Consider the following 24,935-nt stretch of genomic DNA (forward strand, 5'->3'; position numbering starts at 1 on the left):
CGCAGAGTCAGATCTGACTGAAAAATGACTTAACAACAACACAGCAACACTCTTCTGTCTAGTTACCTCCTAATAATGATAATAACTATGCCACAATTATATATACCATATATATACACACATATGTGTGCATATATGTGTATGTAGGTGTGTATATATGTGTATGCACACATACATATTCAAATACACACCAGTAGGTAGGTGCTATTATGATCCCAATTTTAAAGGTGAGGAAACTGAGACACAGGTTAAGTGACTTGCCCAGGATCATACAGGTAAGTGTCTGAGACAAGATTTGAACTCAGGTCTTCCGAATTCCATGTTTAACTCCCTATTCTCTGTACCACTAGCTGCCAGTGAGGGTCCAGCTGAAGCTAGATAACACAAATTTATAGTGAATCCAGTTGGTTTCCCTTGCATTATGAGAAATCATTGAGAAAATGACACAGTCATTTGGAGCTCACAAAGAGGGAGCTGCAATTCTCGATTTCACCACAAGAGGACAGCAGCTGCATCTTATTTGTAGGTAAGAGGAAAGCCACACAAAGTGAACCGGTCAGGCACTGTACATTTGGAGGCCCTGTGGGTCCCTGGGAAGCCTCAGCTGATTTTTGTTTTCAGAGGACCAGAAAAATCACCCTATTTCCAGGTCATCTGTGGTGTGGTGAACCCTAAGATCTAATAGGACTGGATCACAGGTTTTACAGTTGAAATGGAAACTGATATTTGTTTGGTCCTTTAGGTCATCCTGGACCCACCATTCTCTATGTGCCCCTCCAGTTAGCTCTCCATCCTTTCCTCTGCCACTGAGCTCAGAGGATGTGCCAGGGCCACTCTGGACCGAAGCAAACTGCTTCATTAGAGCTACACTAGGAATACAAGAACGAAATGCCTTCATCCTTTCTTCCTCTATGTTGCGTATCAGCTTGCATGTATGAGCTGGAGCTGTTTCCCTAGCATTATTTTAAGTACGTAACAGTGGTGACTTTTACATTTTTCGTCTGTGTAACTTTTCAGCTTTATACTGTATAAGATAATGAAATCCTGCTTCTAAAGCCTAGAAAATGTCCTTTTTTTCTGTTTGCGTTATTATTAAAATTTTGGATAAACTGGATAAGATGACATCTAAAGTCTCATGATTCTGGTCAGACCATGGAAAGGCTCATGTGAGTTGCTCATTTTATACTTGAAGTCTAACCACCATTGTACTTCTGAATTTCCAGATAAAATGACTGTTTGAATGAGAAAGTCGGGGACCTGTGTGTTTTAAGAAGAATGATTGATTTTAACATGGAAGTGATAACCTTCACTTTTTGCCATATCACTAAGTGCCCATACTTATTGGTTACACACCAATGTGAACAAGATTGATCCTGGCAAAATTGTGAAGTGAGCAGAGCTGGTCTACTTTGGTAATTCTCTCATATCTAGACTCTTGAAGACACTTACTTGGCTCTGCCTTTTGGAGTAATTCATTGGCAAGTAGCAGTAATTCCCAAATAAATCAGTGGATTATGTTTATTCCTCTGTAGTAGCATTAGCATATATGAGAAATACTTCTGGGAAAAGGGTTTTGATTTGAATAATTTAGGGAAAGTAGATATAGAAGGCCCTATAACCTAACTACTCCTTGGCTTGTGCTAAGTGAGGCAATCTTTCTGGGTCTCAGTGATCCCTTGGGGAAACTGGAATAATCATGTACAACTTTTTGTATTGGAACATTGTTTCCCAGACCATATTTCCCAGAATCCTGGTATTCCAAATGATTCAGAAAGGAGTTCAGGGAGAAAATTTCCAATGTCAGCAATATTTCCAGCCCCCCCTCCCCCCAAAAAATTTGCTATTAAGTATTGCATGTACTTAAAACTTTTACGTGTGCCATTTTTAAAATGTGAAAAGGGTTTAAGTTTTTTCTTTCTTTCTTTCTTTTTTGTGCTTTAAAATTTCCAACACTTTATCTTTGGAGTTTTGTATTGTATACATTTACCATGACCCTTGTCCAGCATTTCTTGGTTCTGTCCATATATTTCAAGCTGAAAATCTGTGATATAATTAAGTGTGGAAACCCCTGTCCTGCAGAAACAACTGGCAAAATGGGAACATTTTGTGTAAATAAATTATTATTCATAATATTCTAATAGAGTAGTAAAAATGATTTTAGTTGCTTGGTTGCCAACGAACTCCTTTCTAAGGGGATATACCCCAATTATCCAAATCAAGGAGAAAGTTTAATGTGAATAATATAAAACAATAGATACTCCCTAGTTCATTTTGGAATGCAGACACAAATTCACTCAGGCTCAAATCCTCTGTGCCCAAGTCTGATTTCACTCCCAGCTCAGGGCTAGTTGGGTAATAGGGCTGAGGCAGGAAGCCCATGTTTTCCCAGATAATCTCCAACAATGAATGCAGACGGATATAGGAGGACTCCAGCTTACCAATGGGTTGTGTTCCCAAAATCCATTTCTAAGTGGTTTGGAACTCAGAATGGATTTTTCCATAAAATCAGTATATAATGTGTGTGTGGGGGGAGGGAGGGGAGGGTTGGGATGTGGGAGAGGAAGGGGGGATAGAGTTGAGAAAGTACAAAGATAAATGTTTTTTTTTCCTAAATATCAGCAAAAATCAGCATCAGCAGTAGGAAGACCTCTGTCTTCACTAAAACAGAAGTATCTTCATTTAAAACAATGAAGATGACCATGGTAGATACCTATGGTGGTCATACAAATCCTTGTTTCATCCTCTGATAGGTGTTGCAATTCAAAGGATCCCTGGACAAATTTATCTCTTTGCATCTACCAAGGACTCTTTTACGATCTTAATTCATGGGACCTTATTAGAAGATGCCTTTGATGTTGCATTTTGATCTAGAGTTTCACATGTTTTTTTCATAATCAACAAATGGCAATCAATGAGATCTTATGTTCCTTAGACAAATTTTGGTTCCTTATGTTTCCTATAGTCAGTCTAGATTGAGTGTTTCGAAAAAATGTGCCCGTTCCCATCTCGTATTTTCATCAAGCGTACTTTTCATAGTATGTAGATCATTCTCACAAAGATTTTATAAAGATGAGAAAACAAGCATTTGGGTCAGTAGTTACTGATGTCTTAATTGCTCTATAAAAATAATACCATTTGTGATACCTCCTCTCTTCCCTAGGTCATTTGGTATTTTCAGTGCTTTCTGATATTTTCAAAAATGATCCCTAGGTTCTTGCAAAATTGTGTTACCAACAACATAAGCCTCTTTTGTGCATACTTTGTTTTGGTGAAACTTGTATTGTTTTCATCTCTGTAGTGTCAATTTTATTTTCTTATAGAGCATGGCAAGGGCTGAATTCTGTGTTTTCATGATCAGCAATGATGAAAATGATTGGCCATAGAAATGTTGACAGATCTGTTCCATTTTTTTGTCTGTTTCTTTTTCTTCTTCCAGTTTCAAACTTTCTACATATTCCTATTCATTGTTCTTCACTGTTTTGTGAAATGATCCTGCTTAGAATTAACATCTGTGCAAGTCACAAATCTTGAAATATTAAAGAAGGGTAATAGTGTAGTTTGTATCCCCGAACCTATTCAATTTGACATTGAGAGGGAGCTAGTTAGAATTGTGATAGGTAGCTGTTCGATATACTGGGTGATACTCTGGACTAGAGTAAGGAAGACCTGAATTCAAATCCTACCTCAGATACTTACTAGCTATGTGACCCTGGGCAACTCACTAAACTACTCTCAGCCTCAGTTTTCTGACTTGTTAAATGAGGATAATAATGGTTTCTATTACATTGGCTTGAAATGAGGATCCCATGACATAGCATATATAAAGTGCATGGCAGACCTTAAAATGCTATATAAATGTTAGCTGCTATTATTATTAGTTAGAGCAAGTCAGCTTGGAATGAACACTATTTCATATCTGCATAAATCCCTCACTTAGTGCATATTCATTCAGTGTTCATTATTTTGACAGGCATCGATCAAGCTGATATTACATGTAAAACTATCTGCTAGGTGTTGAGTATTCATTTAAAAAATGACATACTCTCTTTGCTCAATGAATTTATAGCCTAAGCGGGAGGGGATAACCTGGAGGTGAATAAATACAATGCAGAGTAAACGTGCAAAGGAGGTAACTATTTGAAGTATTTTGACAAGATCACTTTCAAGTGGGAGGATCAAGAAAGTTGATACCTGTACTGATTCTATAAGAGAAAGGAGGAGGAAAGAATTTAAATAGGTGGAAATGAGAAGGCAGCGTATGCCAAAACTGTCTGCATTTGTGTGCAAGATAAGAGCAAGGTAATGTGGGTATTGGAGAGCTGACTGCTCTGGAACCCCAGCTCCCTTCCATCTACTTGGGTTGGTATAATCCTTCTCTGTTTGGGAGGTAACAGTAGTAACCCTAGGATTGGTGGAAAACCACATGCAGGTTTGTTTACATGATCTTTTAGGGGGAGATTTGTTCATTAGGAAATGCACAGACAAACTTACTTCTTAGATCAAATTGGTACAAATGCCTTGAGTTCCATAGCTCAGGAAGAAAGTTATTGGAGTAGGCTGAAGAGATTTGAAAGATCACAAGCTTGGCCCCAGAGTTATAAAATTAATCCTTGCCCCTAAGTTGTAGTGTTCCTTGGGACTCTAGTGTGAGAAGGAGGGAGTGCACAGGGGAGATGCCAGTGTATTAACCAAGGCACTAAAATTAATTGTATAGTAGTGTAGAGAGCCTGCAAGTCAAGAGACCTCAGTTCAAGTGCTCATTTAGCCATTAACTAGGTGGGTCATACTAGTCCAATTATTTAATATCTCTGTATCTTTTTGCTCCTGTATAAAGTAGCAACAGTTCTTATGTACCTACATCATACTCTTGTCACAGGGTGTACAGGATGTTCAGGGAGGACAGACACCTCTGAGGTGAGGGATTGTCAAACCCTTTTCAGGGCTGCTTATCCACCTCTGGTATCCACCTCTTACCCACCTCTCACGTGCAGCTTCCATGACTCTGTGTTGACCACACTGGTCTGAGAGCCAGAAGCCAGAGGGAGGCTCTTCTGAATCCCTGAGTTCCTAATTTTTGTCTTCTGATCTTGTTGCTTGATAGGGTGCCTTACTGAGTGGCAGGTGCTCAAGGAAATTGAGAATGTCATTCCATCAGTCAGCCAGCAGGCATTTACTAAGTACATACTACTGTTCTGAGGAATACAAAGAAAAAATTAAAAAGCAGTCCCTAACATAAAAAAGTTCACATTTTTATGGGGGAGATAAACTTGTACACAAATGGGTACCTACAGGATACAGAACATATGGAATTAATCATTGAGGGGGGAGACATTAGCAGTTGGGGAGGTCAGGTAAGTAGGGAAGTTATTTGCTAGATGAACCTGAAAAAGAACAAAGCCAATCATATGAACAGATTTGGCTCAGCCTAGGTAAAGGAATGATGCTTACTGTAAGGTTAAAATGACCTTAGAGTATTAGGACTTTCTGGTTCTAATCATAATTAAGTTTTATCATTCCAGTAGTGGTTCTCCTTTGGTACTCTGTTAACATCATCCTTCTCCTGGGCCTTTTCACAGAGATTGTGACTGATATAGCTACCAGATGCTAGACCTGTTGAAGCCTGTGAAAGGCAATCTACCAGTTTTCTGGTGATTTTTGAAGATTTTTGATTGTTTATCAACAAGTCATATTGTCTCTTAAGGCGAGCAACCAACATTAACTTCCCAAATATCAGCAATAGACAGGAGAATTGGGGCAAATCTTTTGCTGAAAATGAGCATAAGATATCTGCCCCTGGAACCTAACTGTGGAGTTTCTCTATCTTCTCCCCTGCCTCTTTTTAATTTCAATCCACAGTGAATCATGAGAAGGACCGTTTGCTGAGGGCCATTCAAACTCTGAATAGTAGCTGGTCACTGAAGTGTGCAAAAATGTGGCAGTGCTAAAGGTGCTATTGTCTTAAAATAAGGGAAGAATAAGGCCAAGCAGTTGTCCTGACAGTAAATGATACTTTATAATCATATTAGAAGGATTTCTGTGTGTATGCGTTCAGCAGAATGTTTGGCAGTTAGCTTCCATTTAACTAGATTTATATATAGCACACAGGAGTCTTTTAAGTGCCTTCGTTTTTTTTATGGGACAAGCTTTGGTGCCGAGGGGTCTGGTCTAGGGACAAGCAGAGACTCCCTGCATTTAAGAGAGTGGTCAAGTTATCCATCTCAAGGTCCATGATTACAATAGGATCTATGGCAATGTCCCAAATGCAGCTTATCTAGACCAGTCCTCCTGACTTCCCTCAAACCTGGCCTGTAGCCTGGGACAAGCCAGGCAAACTCTCTGGGACTCAGTGACCCTATTTGGTGAATGGGAATAGTGCCATGCAACCTGATCTCCTTGAGAAGTTGCCAGTAAAAATGACTGGCAAACACAAAGGAAAACAGGAAAATGTCATACAAATACTTGCTGTTATTATTAGTAATATTTGCATAGCTTTTCCTCTGAGGCTTCACACAGTGCTTTGTTCTTCCATTCTCTAATGCCATTTTCAAGTAATATTTCTGTATCATAATCATCTTTGTGTTTAATCCTCTACAGTTCTTTAGAAGATTCCCTCTCATTCCAAGCTGAAATTTCCCTTGGCATCATCCACAGTCAGTTTTTAGTACCTGCTAAGCCCCAGGAGTCATCCTGCCATCTTTCTGGCATGATGGTTGTGTCAACATGCTTCCAGGAAGGATTTTCTAAACTTTGTATCTCTTTCAATTGCTAGCATACAATAAGTGCTTAATATATTACACCATAAAACAGGGTAAGAGCCAGATGACCACTTGTCAGGGGTAAAAAAGGCAGTAATGTGGAAGAGACTACTTTGATTGGGTCATCAAATGGCACTGTTGGCCCCTGACAACTTGATAGGTTGTATGGATGTAGGGAGTATGGGAGTCTACTGGAGGAGAAAGAGTAGAATAAAGCTTATCATGGATGATGAGAAGACATATAGCATTTGTATATGCCCATGATATTCCTAAGGCAGATGTATGTCTTCTCAACTTGGGCAGGGGCTCAGACTGTAAATGCCAGCCATTCCCAGTGGCTAGCATGTTATTATTGTGCAGCATTTTAGTTGTGTCCAATTTTCCTAGCTTCATTTGGGGTTCCCTTGCCAAAGATACTGGAGTGGTTTACCATTTCCTTCTCCAGTTCATTTTGAAGATGAGGAAACTGAGGCAAACAGGGTTAAGTGACTTGCCCAGGATCACACAACTAGTAAGTGCCTGATGCCAGATTTGAACTCAGGAAGATGAGTCTTCCTGACTCCAGGCCTGGCACTTTATCTACTGCACCACCCAGCTGCCTTTGGGTAGTATAGACTTTTGCTAATTGTGGGTCGTTACTTAGTGTTACTTACTGATTAGAGTTATATTACTGGGAAATACTGCTCCTCTCAGGAAGATAAGTCAAATAGATGATCTTCAAGGGTCCAGCACTGCCAGGAGTGGCTGGAAAATAAATGACAAGTGATTGGCCTAAGGTATAGTTAAAGAGTGATGGAAAGAGGAATGCTTTCTCTGAATATGGGTTTGGAGAAGAACTCTTGCCTAAGGAACCACGGTTGCTGACATGTTCTATACAAAACTTTTTTTAGCTTTGAACCATATGAAAGCTCTTGTGTGAGAAGGAAGGATTATGATTTGGTTGTTTCTATCACGTTTGCATACTTGGGCTCCGCTCATTGGCAGTGTGTCACCTTTGAATCAGAAGGACAGCAACATATATCAGTGGGTAGCAAAATCAATGACTTGGTCTTCTTTAATGTATAGGTGGCAAGTGTTTATCACATAGGTGCCATATCTGTATGTGTAGTAGGAGAAACAGCATTGGAACTGAAGTCAAAGAATTGGAATTATAATCCTGGCTTTGCCATGGGCTGGAGGTGGGCCTTAGGCAAGTGGTTTAGCTTTCTCTGCATCTGTTTTCTCATTGGTAAGATGGAAATAATACAGTCCTACCAACTCCTATTGAATTGTAGTGAAGATGCAGTGAGAATGTATATGACAGTGCTCTGAAAAGCATGCTACTATCCATTCGTTTTTCAGCTGTTGTCCAATTCTTCATGACGTCATTTAGGGTTTTCTTGCAAACATACTGGAGTGGTTTGCCATTTCCTTCTCCAACACATTTGACCAATAAAGAAACTGAGGCAAACAGAGTTAAGTGACTTGCCCAGAGTCACACAGCTAGAAAAGTGTCTTAGGTCAGATCTGATCTTAGGAAGAACAATGTTCCTGACTCCAGACCAACACTCTTACCTACTGTGCCACCCTGCTCTAAAAAGTACACATTACTATACAAAAGCCAATGAATTAGAATAAAATGATAAGTGAATGTTAGGGATAAAAATTATCCTAGAGTACTCCATCTACCTTATTTTACTGATGGACAAATTGAGGCTTAGGAAAGTTAAGTGATTTGACTAATGTCACATGAATAGTTGGTGGCAGGTTGAGGACTAGAATGCAGAATGTGAGAGCTGATGGGACCAACCCCACCTGGTTTCAACAGTTGGGAAACTGAGGCTCAGCACTTACCCAAGGTAATAGTTATTTAGTAGCAGCTTGTCTTACTCCACATCCAATATATTTTCTGTTCTTTTGCACCATGAAGCACATAAGGCAGCTAAATGGAATACTGGAAAGAGCACTGGGTTCTGAACCAGGAAGGTATCTTTGTGAGTTCAAATCCGTTCTTAGAAACCTTTTTGCTGTGTGACCCTGAGCAAGTCACCACCCTGTTTGCCTTAGTTTCCTCATCTATAAAATGAGCTGGAGAAGGAAATGGCAAATCACTCCAGTATCTTTGCCAAGAAAATCTCAAACAGAGTCACAGAGAGTCAGACTGAAAAAAGACTGAAAAATGACTTAATAACATAGCACATATAAACTTGGGGCTCCCTCTCAACCCTGACTTAAAGGTCCAGAAGGTGCCTGTAGGTTGCTTTTCAGAGTCTAGGGGTAGCCCTAAGGTGTTGGGGCTGTTTTCTAATGCTATGGCTTATGAGCACTACTGTTATGTTTCTTACCATGATGATCAGTTGTTATTAATTAACCCTTTTAGAAAAAGGGTTTTCTTTTACAAAGGTAGTAGATAGTAAGAACAGTTGGTAGAAAACAGCCTTCCCCCAAAGTCTGCGATACACTTTTCCATCACTACATACAGAGTCCAGGATAAAAAGCAGATTCAGACTCTAGAACACATGGCAAAGGAGTAACTCATAGTTCCTGAAAATTCTGTAATTCTGAAGGTGATTCCTTTAGGTGAAGTATAGTTTTTCTGCTGGAATCTTTGTAGACCTTTGAATCTATTTCCTCATCATGTTCAGTCTTGCCCTTGACTTTCAACACAGACGTTGTCACCAGCCAATCCTGGGGCACTTCTAGGATGTTGATGGTAAGTGGTAAGGTGGAAAATCTAAAATCTTTGGGTCTTTTGCAGCTTGAAGGGGGGTACTCCTTCAGCTGGGGTGGGAGGAGACCTAGGCCACAGATGAAATGTTCTTCTCCCTCCAAGTCCAAGTGATTCCTTTTTATCTCTTCCTCTTCTTCCTTGTCATATATTCAAGTATTCAGGTTCTAAAGTAACTCTCTGGTAGTATGTAGGTCCCACAAGGTGTTGCCAAGTCCCTCATTCAAATAGAACCATCTTCTCGTAGCATCTAGTTGAAATGTCTTTGATTTAAGGAGGTGTCCAGTCCTTATTCACACCTAGCTCTGGTTGACTGATTCTATGAAAAAGTGTTGTCATTATCATTAGATCTCCTAATTTCCATCCAGATTCTTTTTCCATCATGCCATTGTGTTTTGTTTTGTTTTTTTTTAATTCTAAAAGCTCGAAAGAATGTTAGAAGTTCATCTAGCCCAGTTAGGCTAGTTGACAGGAAAATTAGCAACTTATATTTGTATGGTGCTTAAGGCACACAAAGGGATCTCATTACCTTGAGGTATGTAGTTTAAATCTATCCTTATTTTATATATAAGGAAACTGAGAGTCACATAACAATTGGCTTTCTCATTCCCATAGCTAATTCATATGTTGAATCCCAGAATTGAAAGGGACATACAGGCCATCTCAATTCTGTCCACAATTTCTCTGACAGATAGTAATATAGCCTCAATTTGAAGACCTCTATGAAAAGGAATTTCCTTTATGCCAAAAGAGATATGGAACTGTGTATACCTTTTGTCTCAGCAATACCATTATTTACTTTGTTTCCCAAGGTGATCAGGGAAAAAGGAAAAGAACCTATGTTTCCAAATATTTATAGCAGCTCTCTTTGTAGTGGCAAAGAACTGGAAATTGAGGGGATGCCCAGCAGTTGGGGAATGGCTAAACAAGTTGTGGTTTATGATTGTGATGGAATACTACTGTACTGTAAGAAATGATGAGAGGTTGATTTTTAGAAAAACATAGAAAGATTTCAGTGAACAGAAGCAAGAGAATGTTGTACACAGAAACAGCAATAATTGTTCGAAGAATAACTGTGAATGACGAAAGTTATTCTGAGTATTACAGATACTCAAATCAACTACAAAAGACCTCTATGAAGAAAGATACTAACCACCTCCAGAGAAAGAACTCATAAATGATTCTGCATAGTTAGATTTTACATATCTATATATCTATATATGCGTGTGTGTGTACATATATATGAATTTATTTGTACGTGTATATGTACATACATACATATGCATATATGTAGATAGGTAGATAGATAAAAGGGTGACTTTCTTTAGTGTGTGGTAGGGAGGGAGGGCAGGAGACAGTTCTGAACTTTAAAATGTAACAAAATAATTTAATTAAAAAAGATTCTCCTGCATTTTGAAGCAGGACTACTTTTGGATGGTTCTGAATGTCAGAAATTTTTCTTTTATATCAAATTAAAATATGGAGAAAAGAGAGCAAAGCCCTGGGAGAGCAGAGTTTTCCCTGCTGGTTTCTTGCCTCTGAAACATTTGTCTCTTAATGACTCATCAGGGCATTTCCTTGTGATGACATTATGTCCTTTTTGTCCTTTAAAAGGACAAAGTTGTGTCCTTTTAACTAGCTTCCTAAAATACCTGGCATTACCCTATGCCTAGGCCACTGCTTTATTAGTATTCTTGGTGTGATGGTAGTGACAAGGATGAAATGTTTAACAGAAGTCAGGAAATGGTTTGGTTTTCCCTCCTGCCTCCCAAGTTGGACTTTGCTAAAGCAGCTCTATGGTAGGGTCTAAGCATGCAAAAGGCCAGATTGGCTTCAGGTATAGGCACCCTAGGCTGCTGTCTACATGGTGCCATTGAGGGATGTTGAACCACTCATTTCACTGAAAGCTTCTCCCTTATTCTGTGTCGGAAATTTTTATTATTCCTTGTAGGCTTTTTAAAGAAGTGAATTTTAGCCTGGTTAAAGCTTTGAGTTAAGTAGGAGGAGCTATCACATCTATTAGTCAACACATCAGAAGAAATGTGCCTTTTTAGTTAAAAATATGCAACTGCATAATGTCACAACAGAGAGCAGGTTTCTGAGAGTTATGTTGTTGCTAAGTTTGGATGGAAAGAAAGACACTGAAAACATAGGATACCCTCTGGCTGATGATGTGACTCAGTGGGATTGATACAGCATCCTTGAAGATCTGATGCCAGAGGGAGCAGGGTTCTTACAATGGTACTCAAGGGAGGAATAGCTGGTTTTAGAGTTTTTCCCAGCTAGCCAGCCCTGTGAAAGACAGCTTGGCCTCTGCTTAGGGCCTCTGCTTATACTTTAGATTGGTCTTTTCCTATTATGGGTCCTCAGTGGGAGGTGAATGTTTCCATTATCTACTAGGTTACAGTGGGAATAAATGAGATGATAATTAAAAGTGTCCCAATTGAAAGGTCCAGGTCATAGGACCCTAGAACTAGAGCTGGGAAGGACCTCAGATTGAATATTGTCATGCAGCATCCTAGTGTAATGATAAGAGCACTGGATTCAGAGGCAACTGCCCTACCTTCTAGTCTGGATCTGCCATTTACTGTCTGCTTAACCCTTTGGCAAGTTATTTAACTTCCCTGAGCCTCAGTACCCTTAGCTGTAAAATAGGGATTACGATACCTACCTTGCTTACCTCCCGGGGTTATCATGATGATTCATTGAGACAGTGTATGTCAAACCATCTGAAAACTGCAAATATAAAGAAAGTTATTGTATGAATGGTCTCTCAATCTCAGACCCCTGAATTGAAAGAAAGTACCGGTATATTGGGCCACCAATGAATTACTTGCCTTCAATTCAAACAATCACTCTCTCTCCAAATACATGCCCTAGTTCTACTGAAATGTTTTGGATAGATATATCACACACACACGTGTGTGTGTATGCTTATGTATTTTATTTATTATATCTAGCTATCTACAACAACAACAAATCTGTATACAGTAATTTTTATTTTGGTGGATCATTATCAGCTTTCTTATGTAACAGTATTTATAAATGTGACCTTATTCAATGCCACTCCAGTTCAATTCAGCAGATGTCTATTAAGTGCCTAATAGGTACTGAGGATACAAATGTAGTCCTGCATATATGTAGATAGATAGATAGATAAAAGGGTGACTTTCTTTAGTGTGTGGTAGGGAGGGAGGGCAGGAGACAGTCCTGAACTTTAAAATGTAACAAAATAATTTAATTAAAAAAAATTCATTTTTTTTTGAAAGAATATGACATACACACACAGATACTAAGTATTTAAAAGCTTGTGCAAACTAATTTCAGGAAGGAAGGAGCTCTAACAGAGCTTGGGGTTGGTTTGTTTTTTTTTTTACTTTCAGGTTTGCATAGCTCTTTAAATATGTATTTCCTCATTTGATCTTTATAACAGCTTTGTGTGGTGGGTGCAATCACTAGGTGCAATTTTACAAATGAGAAAACTGAGGAAGTGGAAGAGAGGGGAAAGCTGAATCAGAGCTACATAGGTATCGAGTATCTAGGGCAGGATTGGAACTCAGGTCTTCCTGTTTCAAAGTTCAGTTCAGCATTTTGTACATTGTGCCATCACATCTAGTTAACAACTGGATGGTTGAGGAAAGGCCTTAAATGGGAGATATTATTTCTGTGATATTTTGAAGGAAGTTAGGAATTCCAAGAGGCACAGGCGAGGAGAGAGTACATTCCAAACATGGAAGGTGTCAACAGGCAATCGCTGTCACAAGACAACGTGAAAAGAAAATGAACATGCATGTGTAACCCATAGGGTTCCCAGTCTTTACAGAAGTTTACATTTTTACAAAAACAGGACAAAGGGAGGAGGGGACACCAGGAAAGAGAATGACATGAAAGGGAGAACAGCAAAGGTGGAAAAAGACAAAACCACTCCCCATGAGGAGGAGCAAGGTGGGCAAAAAACCTCAGTCTTTTCCCTTGGGAATTGCTAGACTATGAAGATAGGAGGATCTGTTTATCTGTAAAGGACCCCAGCTGCACAAGCATTATCCCAGCCTGGCACAGACTGGCTGGCGCCTGTCTTGACTCTCAAGGACACAAGGAGTCCAGTTTGGGGTGCAACAACAAATTACATAAGCTCAGGGGAAGCTTCAGGCTTGACACATTCAGAGCCTCCTGCATGTTCTGGGTTCAGTATTTCTGGAAAATATGGCAACTCAAAAAGACAAGTTCAGAGACCCCTTAACAGGGGCCATCTGTGCAAAGAGAAGGAGGCAGGAGATGGAATGTTATATACCAGGACCAGGTAGAAGGCCAGTTTGACTGTAATGGAGAATTCATGAAAGAAAGCAATATAAAATAAAACTAGAAAGGTAGTTGGGAGTCTCTGGAAGCCTCTAAAATGCTAGACTGAACATTTTGTGTTAAAGAATTAGATTCATTCCTTTTTTTCCTTTTGTCTTTATAGGTATATTTAATTTTATTGAACTCTTGTGGAAGAGAAATAACCTGAGAACTATGAACTTGTCAGTCTCTTAGTAGAACCATTTTGGCTTGTCTGTCATCAAAATCTCCCTTCCATTTGGCAGGAAAGAGGTTGGGGATCCTTACTACCATGAGAAAATAAATTTATTTTTAGTATCAGTTTTACCCTCACTCAGAACGAGTCTTGTAAAAAGCTTAAAGGATAAGGGGGAATTAAAAACCTCGGAAAGTTTCTCAGCATCTCCATAAAGGGCAGAGCCAATGACTTTAAGCAAATGGCATGAAGAGTGACTGAGTTACCTCTGATGTCATAGCCAGTTCCATCACCCAAGTGTCTCTCCCTGTTTTGAATCATGGGTTTCAAACATCCCCAAAAGCTTTCCCCCTGGTAATTCCAAAGCTCTTAACAAATCAATCCTAGGGAGAAATAAACAAATATGTAGAAGAGCAACAGGATATTTAGAGCATGGTTTTAATTAAAATTTTCATGTTTCCCTCTTGATGTCTTGTATGACCCATTAAATATATTGTTTAAATTCTCCATAAAAGTAAGTACTAATTGCATGCTAATCATCATTGTTTCCTCATTGTCCTCATTGTCAGGATCTCAAAACTCCCTAAAGAGGAGGGAGTTCAGAAGGCACTGAGACAGTCTTTCCTGATTTGGTGACACAGATCCATTGTAGCAAGCCCTTTTGGTGTTCCCTGTGCACAAACCCTGAGATAGCTTGTCTTCATAGTTCAGCACATAAGAAGACCCCTCCAGGGGAACATACGGAAGAAATATTCCCAAAGACACAAAAGACAAAACACTCAGGGATATCCAATCCCATACTCCTCCTAATGCCCCCACCTACTCCTTTCTTCTTCCTAAAAGCACTGCAATGTTTGGCATGGGAAATACTGTACGGTGATAGTCATCTTTCAAACACCAACAATGCAAATTTTGCTGCTTCTTGCTCCTGTGTACTGGTTTCAAGCAACTCTAGTTTTGATAAGGGCTTAGTGTATCCTTCAAGGATATTGAATTGCAGTTGCTGACTTTTCTCCCCTCTAGCTCAGTTGCACTATTTTTTTTTGCTGTGCTAACACTAATCCCCTTTTTAAAAAATCCTGTCATCCTTGTCTGTCTCTCTCCCTCTCTCCTTCTCCTCCTTTTCCTCTCCCCTCTTAATCCCTTCCTCCTTCCCTTCCCTCCCAACACATACACCCAAAATATATGTACATCTAGATATACATCTACATATAGATATCTATTTATCTGAAGCTTTAAAATATCACTTTCTTCTGTACTTAACAATATATAATGATTGGATCATGTAGGATCCTGTAAAAAAAAGTTACAAAATGTGAAACACTTACCAGTCTTAAAAAGCTGTACTACCTGTTAGCCTGCCCAAAGTGAATGTTGCATAGAAAACTCAATAAGTTTATTTAGCCATTCTGAGTTGTGATTAGTCTCAGGCAGTCTATCTAAACAGTTACCTGAAGCATTGCCAGCTCTCATTTATCATTCAGTAGATCCAGGGGAGCAGATGGTATGATGGAGGGTCATTGCAGCTCTACGGTATAGAGATGATGCCGAGCAAGCATTAGTGGAAGGAATTTAGCATGTTTAGCCTGGAGGAGAGCAGTCAGTCTTGAAGTATTTGAAGGGAAATCAAATGGAAAGGGGATTAGAATGTTCCCTTTGGCTTTCATAGGCAGAACTGGTAGCAATAATTAACCAGTGTAAGAGAGGCAAATTTTGGCTCAACATAAGGAATAACTTTCTTATACAATCAGGGTTATTCAGAAGTGGATAAAAAAATGGGTTCTTCTTTTCTAGAGATTTTAAAAGCAGACTTTGGGTGATTAGTTGTGGGAATGTTAGAGAGGAGATTCTTTGTTTATGTGTAGTTTGGACCACATGTGATTCTCAATTTGTTGATTACCTGGGTTCATTTACCTTTCTGTTACTTCCTGACATATTCTCTTGTTAAATGAGAAAAGTGCCAACTTTGTGCCTCTTTTTTTTTCCTTTGGAGAGAATGTTCCCCATCCCAGGGCATCCACAGGAATCCCAAGGTCATAGATCTAGGAGAGATCATCAGAGGCATTCTAGACCAGTTCCCTCCTTATACTCAAGGAACCTAAGGCCAAGGGAGGTTGTGACTTGCCCTAAGTCATACAGGTAGCAAATATCAGGAGTAGGATTTGAATCCAAGTCTTCTGACTCTAAAGCCTCAGGAGGTAGGATCAGGGTCCTCAACCATCAAACAGAATGGACAAGTCTCTCCATAGTTCTTCTAATCTGAGTTACCATTCCTGGTATCTTTGTTCTTCTAATGCCCCACAGTAGTTATGATCTGCTTATCAGACCTTACTCATTCTTGCAGATCATAATACTTTACTTTGAGGGAACTAGATGGTGCAGTGTCTAGAGCACCAGTGCAGGAGTCAGGAGGACCTGAGTTCAAGTCTTACCTCAGACACTTGACACTCACTTAGCTGTGTGACCTTGGGCAAGTCACTTAACCCCAACTGCCTCGTTCTGGGTCATCTCCAGTCATCCTGATGAATATCTGGTCACTGGATCCAGATGGCTTTGGAGAAGTGAGGCTGGTGACCTGCACAGCCCTCCCTCACTCAAAACAAAGTCAAGTGCAAGTCATGTCATCGTTTCTCTGATGGCGTGGTCCTCTTCAACAATGAAAGATGAATGCACACAACACTTTACTTTAGTTAGGTACTGCCAATTAAGTACTCCCCCACATTAGGTTCAGCAGAGCTACGTTGGGACTCATTCCTGGATAGATAGGAATCACATTGTAACTCTTGTATCAGAGGGCTCTCACAGCAAAAAAGAACTCAGGGTCACTTTGGGTAATCTCTCTCTCTCTCTCTCTCTCTCTCTCTCTCTCTCTCTCTCACACACGCACACACACACACACACACACACACACACACACACACACACACACACACACACACACACACACACACACACACACACACACACACACACACACACACACACACACACACACACACACACACACACACACACACACACACACACACACACACACACACACACACACACACACACACACACACACACACACACACACACACACACACACACACACACACACACACACACACACACACACCCCCCAATCTGGAAAATTACTGATGCTGCCCAGTGTGCTAACACCAACTCCCTTGACAAGCATATAGTTCACAAAGTTAAAAAAGGAAAGTTTTATTGAAAGGTGGAAGAAAAAAAAAGTAGAATTCCCAGTAGAGTTCTTGGAATATGAAGCCCCCCTTGAATGAACAAACCAGCTGTCCGAAACACCTCTGGTGTGTGACTCTTAGGCCATGGGCTCCCAACAAGAACCTCCAGTCATTCCCAAGGGCATTGTAAAATTTTAGACATTGATCTCTAAAATAGCTTTTCTTGTAGTCAGATGTAGGCAACTCCCAGCAAGTGGTATCAGGCAGCACTCAATGGCAATGCCAAGATTTTTCCTAGAGCAAATTTTTTTTTCTATCCTCAGATGTCTGCAAAGGGGAATGCCTGTAGGGTCTCCCTGCCTGGTAGGAAGTGCAGCTTTTCTTTGCATCCCTGCTGAATGGTAACAGGACCAAATTATGGACTTCCCTTCCTTGTGGCTACTCACCCTGTTCTCACAAAAGTTTCCCAGAGAGCAGGACCATGCCACTCTCTTGTCTCCAAGAGAAGTCATGTCATCTAAGAAGAGGTTCAGGTATGATGACTACAGATTTCTATGTATTTTCTCCTTTAGATACCTGAAGGGAAGTTTCCTATCCAGTGGAACATTCCTTATTTGGTCCAGGAGTTGGCAAAGCAACTTAAATTTCTCCTGAATGCTCTCTTTTAAAAGAGGCAGTAGGACATATTGGAAGTAAACTGGACCCAGAATCAGGAAGACCTGGGTTCCCATGCTGCCTCTGACATCTCCTGACTGTGGAACCTTGTGTGAAACACTTAACTTTTCAGTGCCCCATACACCTCTCAAAGACACAGCATAAGTGGCAGGGACATTTTTCCTTATTGGAAATTCACTCTACCAATGAAATAATAGATCTGATTTTTAAAATCTTCTTTTAAATCCCTCATTCTTTGATTCTGTCCCCCCCGCCCCACCCCGAGTTTCTCTTCAGTCAGTTGGACAGCATCATTCAAATCATCTGAAATTGTTACTAGCCTTAGGGCTATTGCTACATATGGTAGGAGAGATGGGTAAAGAGGAGAAGTTTCTCCAAACCAGCTATATTATTAGAGCTGGAGGTCCAGAGCTGACTGAGTTATCAGTCTCTTGCCAAGCATCTGACCCAGTCTACTATTGTCTTCCCTTTCAACTTATGTGGTTCTTTTGGATCTTAACCATTTACTTGGTCTCCTGAATATTCACTCAACAGATCCCGAAACAAAGTCCACCTGATTCTCATTTATTTGTTTATCCTCTGACTTGTGTTCTTCTGGGTGACTTGACCTTGGGTCAAGTCTGACCTGCCTTCTATGTGCTCATCCACATCTCTGACCCATGTTACCCAGGTTGCCTAGTTCCCTAATCTAAGTTTCTGATCCCTGTTTCCCAGTGCAGAAAGAGAACAATCTGCCTGGGAGTCAGTGAAATGAATATTGCCACTTGGCTTGCTTTTCTCTAGTTAATCAACATGGATTGCTTCCTATAGTCAGTAGGTAGGTAATTTTATTGTTGTTGCAGTACTGAGACATGACGAATAACTTACAAGGAGCATTTGACCATGGAATCCCAGAGTAGCCATGCAAGAGCATTTATTCTCAGGGAGGACATGGGGCTGAGTGAAAAATACATTGTTCAGTTTAGGGCAAGTCATAATTTGATAGATCCCAATATTTTTGAGCAACTGTTGACTCTTACTGAATCTGAGGTCTTCTCTAACCTCCTGATAATCTGTCTTTCAGCAAATATCAAATGAGGTGAATTGTGAAAGTTCAAGCACCGAAAAGAGAGACCTTGGCCGCCGTGTACAAACATCTTTGGGCACCATACAAACTGCCAAATTGACACCTCATTGCAGACGGCAAATAAAGTTAAATTAAGTGACTGAGGGGACTTTAACAAATTACCTATTCAAAATTGCTTTTGCAAAGCTTACCAAATTCATGGCAGCCCTGAAAGTATCTCCCTGCAAAAAAATTTTCCCCCTCTTGGTCTTGTGGCTGCTGCAGGAAAATTAGTAAAATCCACAGAATAACATTTGAACTTTTGCAAATGAGTAAACAGCCAAAATAAACAGCACTTCGGAAAAAACACACATTTTCTCTCTTTTAAGAGCAGGCTGTGCCTCAGCAAAATACCTTAAAAGTGAACTAAAAAGCTTTTAAAAAAATAAACAATTCTGCTTATGATCATAAATTGGGACCATATGGAGATGTGAAAGCTGCAAGAACAATCCATTTATGCTCTTTTCTCACTGCCTGCATTATTTGCATGCCACAGAGAATGCTTATATTAAGTTGAGTTCACTGAAGTCTTCAGTGACCCCCCAATAAGAATGAACTCTCTTCCTTCTGGGGCTTCTTAGGCAACATTGCAGAAAAAAAGAGAATGAAATGAAGAGCAATACTTGTTAATAAGCCACAGCTGAGAAGCAAATTCTCCTTTTCAATTTCCCATCATTTTACCTCAATTCATATTTCTCCTTTAAAGTGCCATATGGCCCCAGTGAATCTCAGTAGATCAGTGATATATACCAAAGTTGAAAATATGTGGTGGCATCCTTGTGAATGGTCAGTCATTGATAGAGCTATGTTGCAATTTGCCCTCTTGTTCGGCTTCCTGGCCTTAAGGGATGGTGAATATACAGACTACCCAGAGTAGATCTGTAGTCTGTTTTCTCCTAATCAACTTGATTTGTGCCATGGTGTCATGGGTAAGAGAATGTGGATGATCCGATGCCAGCCATCATCACTAAACAATTCAGGCACTGTTTGGCCACCAGTGTAGCATGGGCAATGATAGTTTCTTTAAAGGTGAAGGGTTACATTCTCATTGTCTCTTGTGATTATCACTTGTGTTTCTTATTCTATAGAAGTATGATGGCATAATGGACAGAAAACTGGGTGTAGAGTCTGGAAGACCTACATTCAAATTCTGACACTCATACTGACTCTGGGCAAATCACTTATCCATCTTTGTACCTCGGGTTGCTCTCTATGACTTAGCTACTGAGTTATATAGTTAGGTTTCCATGCTGAAGATAATTCTTTTGTTATTTTCCCCAATAGCACTTAATGTCTGTACCACTTATCCAGCACTTACCTAACCAGTTAAAATTAGAAAGAAATTAGATCAGACCCCCAAAGTCAATTGGACTAATCATAGATGAGAACTTTAATTGAAATGGAAATGATGACCTCGGTGCCATTACAATATTAGGCCCCTCTTGGCTGCCACAATGCAGGAATTCTTGGAAACACCCAATACCAGGGCTCTGCTTATGAGGAGGGATATGGTAATTATTTGTAAAAGGATATGTCTTAGGATCATAGCATCATAGATTTGGAGTTATAAAGGCCCTTAGAGATTCCCTAATCCAACACTCTGATTTTACGGATTGAATATAGTCCTTAAAAATGAAAATTATTTCTTTGACATATGAATATGTGTTTACTGGAGATCAAGTCAGAAAGCTTTAAATCGAACTAACAAAATAATAAAAGGATAAGGGTATAGAGAAAAACACAATAAATGAGTTTCCTAATTTTTTCTTCCCATTAGCTTAGTTTCTACACAGATATATAAGGTATTTGTGCTAATTTTGGAAAGCATTTGCACATATTTGAACTCCATAGACAATCATAAACTTCATGCTAACCAGTCTTTTCAACCTTTTAAGAAAAGCTACATAATAAAGGAGGACTAATTTATGTTTTTTCTCCTCTTCCTTCTCCTCCTTCTCTCTCCCTCCTCTCCATCCTTCCCCCTCTCTCTTTCTCCTCTCCCCTTTCCTTCCTTCCTTCCCATTTCTCTCTCTCTTTCCTCTCCCTTCTTTCCTTCCCCTTCTTCCTTTCTCTTTCCCTCTCCTCTCTCTTTCCCTCCCCTCTCTCTCTCCTCTTTCTCTTTCCCTCCCTCCCCTTCTCTCTCTGTCCCTCTTTCCTTTTTTCTTCTTCCTCCCCCCACTCTCTTCAGTTGGGGTTCTAATGTGTAATGAGAATGCTAAAGAAGGAATGAAGAGACATAAGGGACCAGAAAATCTGAAAAGTGTCTTATCAGCATTTGAATCTTTGGGAAGTGGTTGTACTTTTTGAAAGAGTGGGTGGATGTATTCAAATCAGATACTGCCATATAAACTTCAAGGTCAAGTTTGAAGTTTCTTAGAATATTATGTCCTAAGGAGGCCCTCTCATGCTTACTTTTTTTCCCCTTTGGCTCTTCCCTGGATCGTAGGTTCTGTTTCCTTACTACTACCTCCTACAATCTTTATCTTCCTTCAATTGACCATTCAACACCATTTATTTTTTTGAAATAGATGGTTATTGATATTTTTTTATTTTACCTTGCCTAGGCTTCTTCTCCCTCTCCTACCCAGAGTCATCTCTTCTAACAAAGAAATTTTTTAAAAAGAAAAAGAGGAGGAAGAGGAAAAAAGTTCAGCAAAACTAATTTTGCATTTAGAAAAATCTGACATTATAAGCATGTTCCATGCCAGAGGTGTCAAACATGAACCTGTGGGCCTCATGCAGCTGGAGTGCAGCCTGAACCAGATTAAAATGTAATTCAGAAATGTTTAACAAAACAAATAAAAATAGAGTGAAACATAGATAATGTTACTGTATGGTTTTCTAAGTGAATATTCAGCCTGCAGAGATCCTGACATACAGTTTAGTTCTACTTCTATTTCAATTTGACATTTTGACATTCTATCCTCCCCAGCACAAAAGAATGGGAAGAGATGTCTTTTCTTGGGGGGGGGGGGGGGGGGGGGTCAAGATCAATAATTATTTATGAAATTTTCAGCCTGCAGTTTCTCCTATATCTATCTTAGTTTTGAGTGTTTGTTTCCATGTTGTGGTCCATTGGATTGTAAGCTCTTGAGAACAGGGACTGTCTTTTGCCTTTCTTTGTATCCCTAGTGCTTGGGGCAGCTAGGTGGTGCAGTGTCTAGAGGTGGTGCAGGAGTCAGGAGGGCCTGAGTTCAAATCTCACCTCAGGCACTTGACACTCACTAGCTGTGTGACCTTGGGCAAGTCACTTAACCCCAATTACCTCATCTTGGGTCATCTCCAATCATCCTTATGAATATCTGGTCATTGGATCCATATGGCTCTGGAGGAGAAGTGAGACCTGCACAGCCCTCCCTCACTCAAAACAAAGTCAAGTGCAAGTCATATCATCATTTCTCTGATGGCATGGTCTTCTTCGGCAATGAAGGACAAACACACACACCAATCCCTAGTGCTTAGCATATTGCCTAGGATATAATAGGAGCTTAATAAATGCAAAATAACTGATTGATGACTCCTCTGTGCCAGGCATTGTGACTCATGCCATGGGTGTAAAGACAGTAAAACAGTCCCTACATTTAAGGAGTTTACACTCTAATAGAGGATACTGCATGTATATAGACAGGCATCTGCAAAACCCATAGAAAACACATACAAGGAAAGGAAGGCATGAGCAGGTGGGGTGGAAGGGGATGGAGTTGGGCACTAGGAAAGTCCTCTTGCAGAAGGTGGTGCCTGAACTGAGTCTTAAAAGCAACCAGGGATTTGAAGCAGGGGTTATGAGGACGGATGTCATCCATTGATTCACTTCTTAAAGAGGGCTCTTATAACCTCACTCAAAGTGTGAACCTGAAAAGGCCTCAGCCTAAAAGGGCCAGGGTCCCCAGGGTCTCCCATTGCATTCTGGGCCATCTCCAGTCATCTTGATGAATATCTGGTCACTGGACCCAGATGGCTCAGGAGAAGAAAGTGAGGTTGGTGACCTTGCACATTTCTCCCTCACTCAAATCCAGGTCAACTGCAAGTCATGTCATCAATCCCTGATGTCATGGTCTCCTTCAAAAAAGGACAAACACAACAACAATGAGGAGGGAATGTATCCCAGCCAGCGCTTAGGCATGGATACAGACAAGAAAGGATATTGAAAGTAAGGAGCAACAAGAGACAGCCAGACTGATAGAATGCAAAGTATGTAGAGAGGGAGTAATATATAGCAATGGGTCATGTTCAGAACAATTCAGGTGTCACCTCCTATACTTGGCCCTTGGAAAATCATCCCAGGTGTCTATGTTCTCTCCCTCTTGAGATGACCTTCTCTATAGTTTGTATTGACTTATCTCTGTGCTTGTGATACTCTGCCCCTTCACATACACACATACACACAAGTAAAATATAATTAAATATAATTAAAATATAATGTCTTTGAATTTACATTTTAGGCACAGTGCTTTGCATTCAATATATGCTTGTTGATCAGCTGATGGAAAGTAGATAAGGATTTTCATGAGGAGGCAGAATCCAAATCCTAGGGAAAGGAGCCCTGTTAAGAGAGCAAAGAAGGCAAGCATGAGAGGGCTTTGTAAAGATACAGTGTTGCTACATCCTTAATAAATGTTTATTGAATTGAATGGAATTGCTGTCACCCATCTCATATCTCCTTTGATTATTTATTGCTTTTTGGGTTTTTGAAAGATGAAAGTTGCCTCGGATTCCTTGAGCATAAGACTTCTCCTTTCTCTTAATTCAGATCCTTTTTTTCTGTCCCTTGGGTATCTCAGGCTGGCACCCTCTGCCCACTAGCAAGGATATTTGGGAAGTGCCATGGGTGGGTGCGGGCTCAAGGAGCTGGCTTTAATAACCCATATGATTTCTTGAGCTTTTTAGACCATAATAGAAATGGTATACCCAGGATGGTTGGAAGAATGAAGGAAGGGGCTGTATTTTTAGTGCCTGCTGTTTGTGGGTAACATAACTGAAAACTGTTGGATCTTTTCCCCTTTAGCTGAATGGCTGGTATTCAGGAGCTTGCACCCACTCTCTGCCAGGCTGCCCTCATGGAACTCCCTTTTTATGATGTGGGTGACTGGTTACTTGGCACCTGCCTGTCCCACTACAATTCTTCATTATTGTCCAGCACTGATGTCCAGTCATCCAGCCCAACTGGCAGCCTTGGTGTCATTGGGTTATAGCAGAGAGGGTTTATTGATGAGACTTGACTGGCGGGCTGGCTGTGAGCTTGTCAGGGCGTTACCACATTGTGAGTGAAAGTCTGCAGGCTAGGGGCTGGGTCTGGATGCTGCAAACCTGCTGGCATGGAGCTGGCATTCAGACATTAATGAACGACAGTAGCAAGAATAATGGCCAGGGTCCCATCCTAGAAGGATTCTGCCAATGCCTCCCGAGAGTGAGGACTTGGCTTCAGTCACTCTGAATCTTCATGGTGAGTTGTTGTAAGGAGAATTGTTTTAGGAGACTAAGCCCCCTGGATCTCTTGAGCCCACTCTCATTTTGGGAGATCTCATTTTACCAATGGACACTCTGGGGCTCTAACCATTCTTTGGAAGTGGAAAACAAAGTAAGAAGATGCTTGTAGGGCCCTATTATGCTTGTGCTGGGCATCACTACCTGATCACAAGCAAATTATCTAACCTCTGTGGGCCTTAGTTTTCTCATCTGTAAATCGGGGATACTAGCCCTACATACTTCTTTGGAATGGTGCAGGTTTTCTTGCTAGTGTGCTCATGTTGTTCCTTTTGCCTTGACTCTCTACCAACCCCACTCCTTCTGCCCCAAACTCTCTTGATCCATTTCTATCCATACTTCAAACCGCAGTTCAGATGTCATCTACTCCATGAAGCCTTCCCTGATGTCCAGTCAGAAGTCATCACTCTCACTTCTGAACTCCCAAAGTACTCTATCTTTAGTTGCACTCTTGTATTCTAATAATGATATTTATTAAACAATAACTTGCTAAGCACCTAGTATGTGC

At 40.3% G+C, this 24,935-nt stretch overlaps 1 protein-coding gene and 2 long non-coding RNA genes across 5 annotated transcripts in view; 2 read left to right on the forward strand and 1 right to left on the reverse strand.

Annotated features, from left to right (window-relative positions):
• LOC140513808 (uncharacterized) overlaps positions 1 to 24,935 on the forward strand; it is a 66,675-nt gene that overhangs the window by 14,474 nt on the left and 27,266 nt on the right. The window lies entirely within an intron of this gene.
• Positions 2,854 to 16,699, reverse strand: LOC140513854 (uncharacterized). Of its 3 annotated transcripts, none has more exons than XR_011970398.1 (3): positions 14,242 to 16,699; positions 7,409 to 12,198; positions 2,854 to 5,192 (listed from the first exon to the last, which is right to left on the reverse strand). It is a non-coding gene; the product is annotated as an uncharacterized lncRNA (long non-coding RNA). The 3 variants fall into 3 exon arrangements; XR_011970397.1 differs by lacking the exon at positions 2,854 to 5,192 and having other exon boundaries at positions 6,145 to 7,499; positions 12,134 to 12,198; XR_011970396.1 differs by lacking the exon at positions 2,854 to 5,192 and having other exon boundaries at positions 6,145 to 12,198.
• On the forward strand, positions 17,705 to 19,252 carry LOC140513859 (uncharacterized). The gene is made up of 2 exons (XR_011970403.1): positions 17,705 to 18,655; positions 18,902 to 19,252. It is a non-coding gene; the product is annotated as an uncharacterized lncRNA (long non-coding RNA).

This window comes from Notamacropus eugenii, chromosome 7, assembly GCF_028372415.1.
Source record: "Notamacropus eugenii isolate mMacEug1 chromosome 7, mMacEug1.pri_v2, whole genome shotgun sequence".
Lineage (NCBI taxonomy): Eukaryota > Metazoa > Chordata > Mammalia > Diprotodontia > Macropodidae > Notamacropus > Notamacropus eugenii.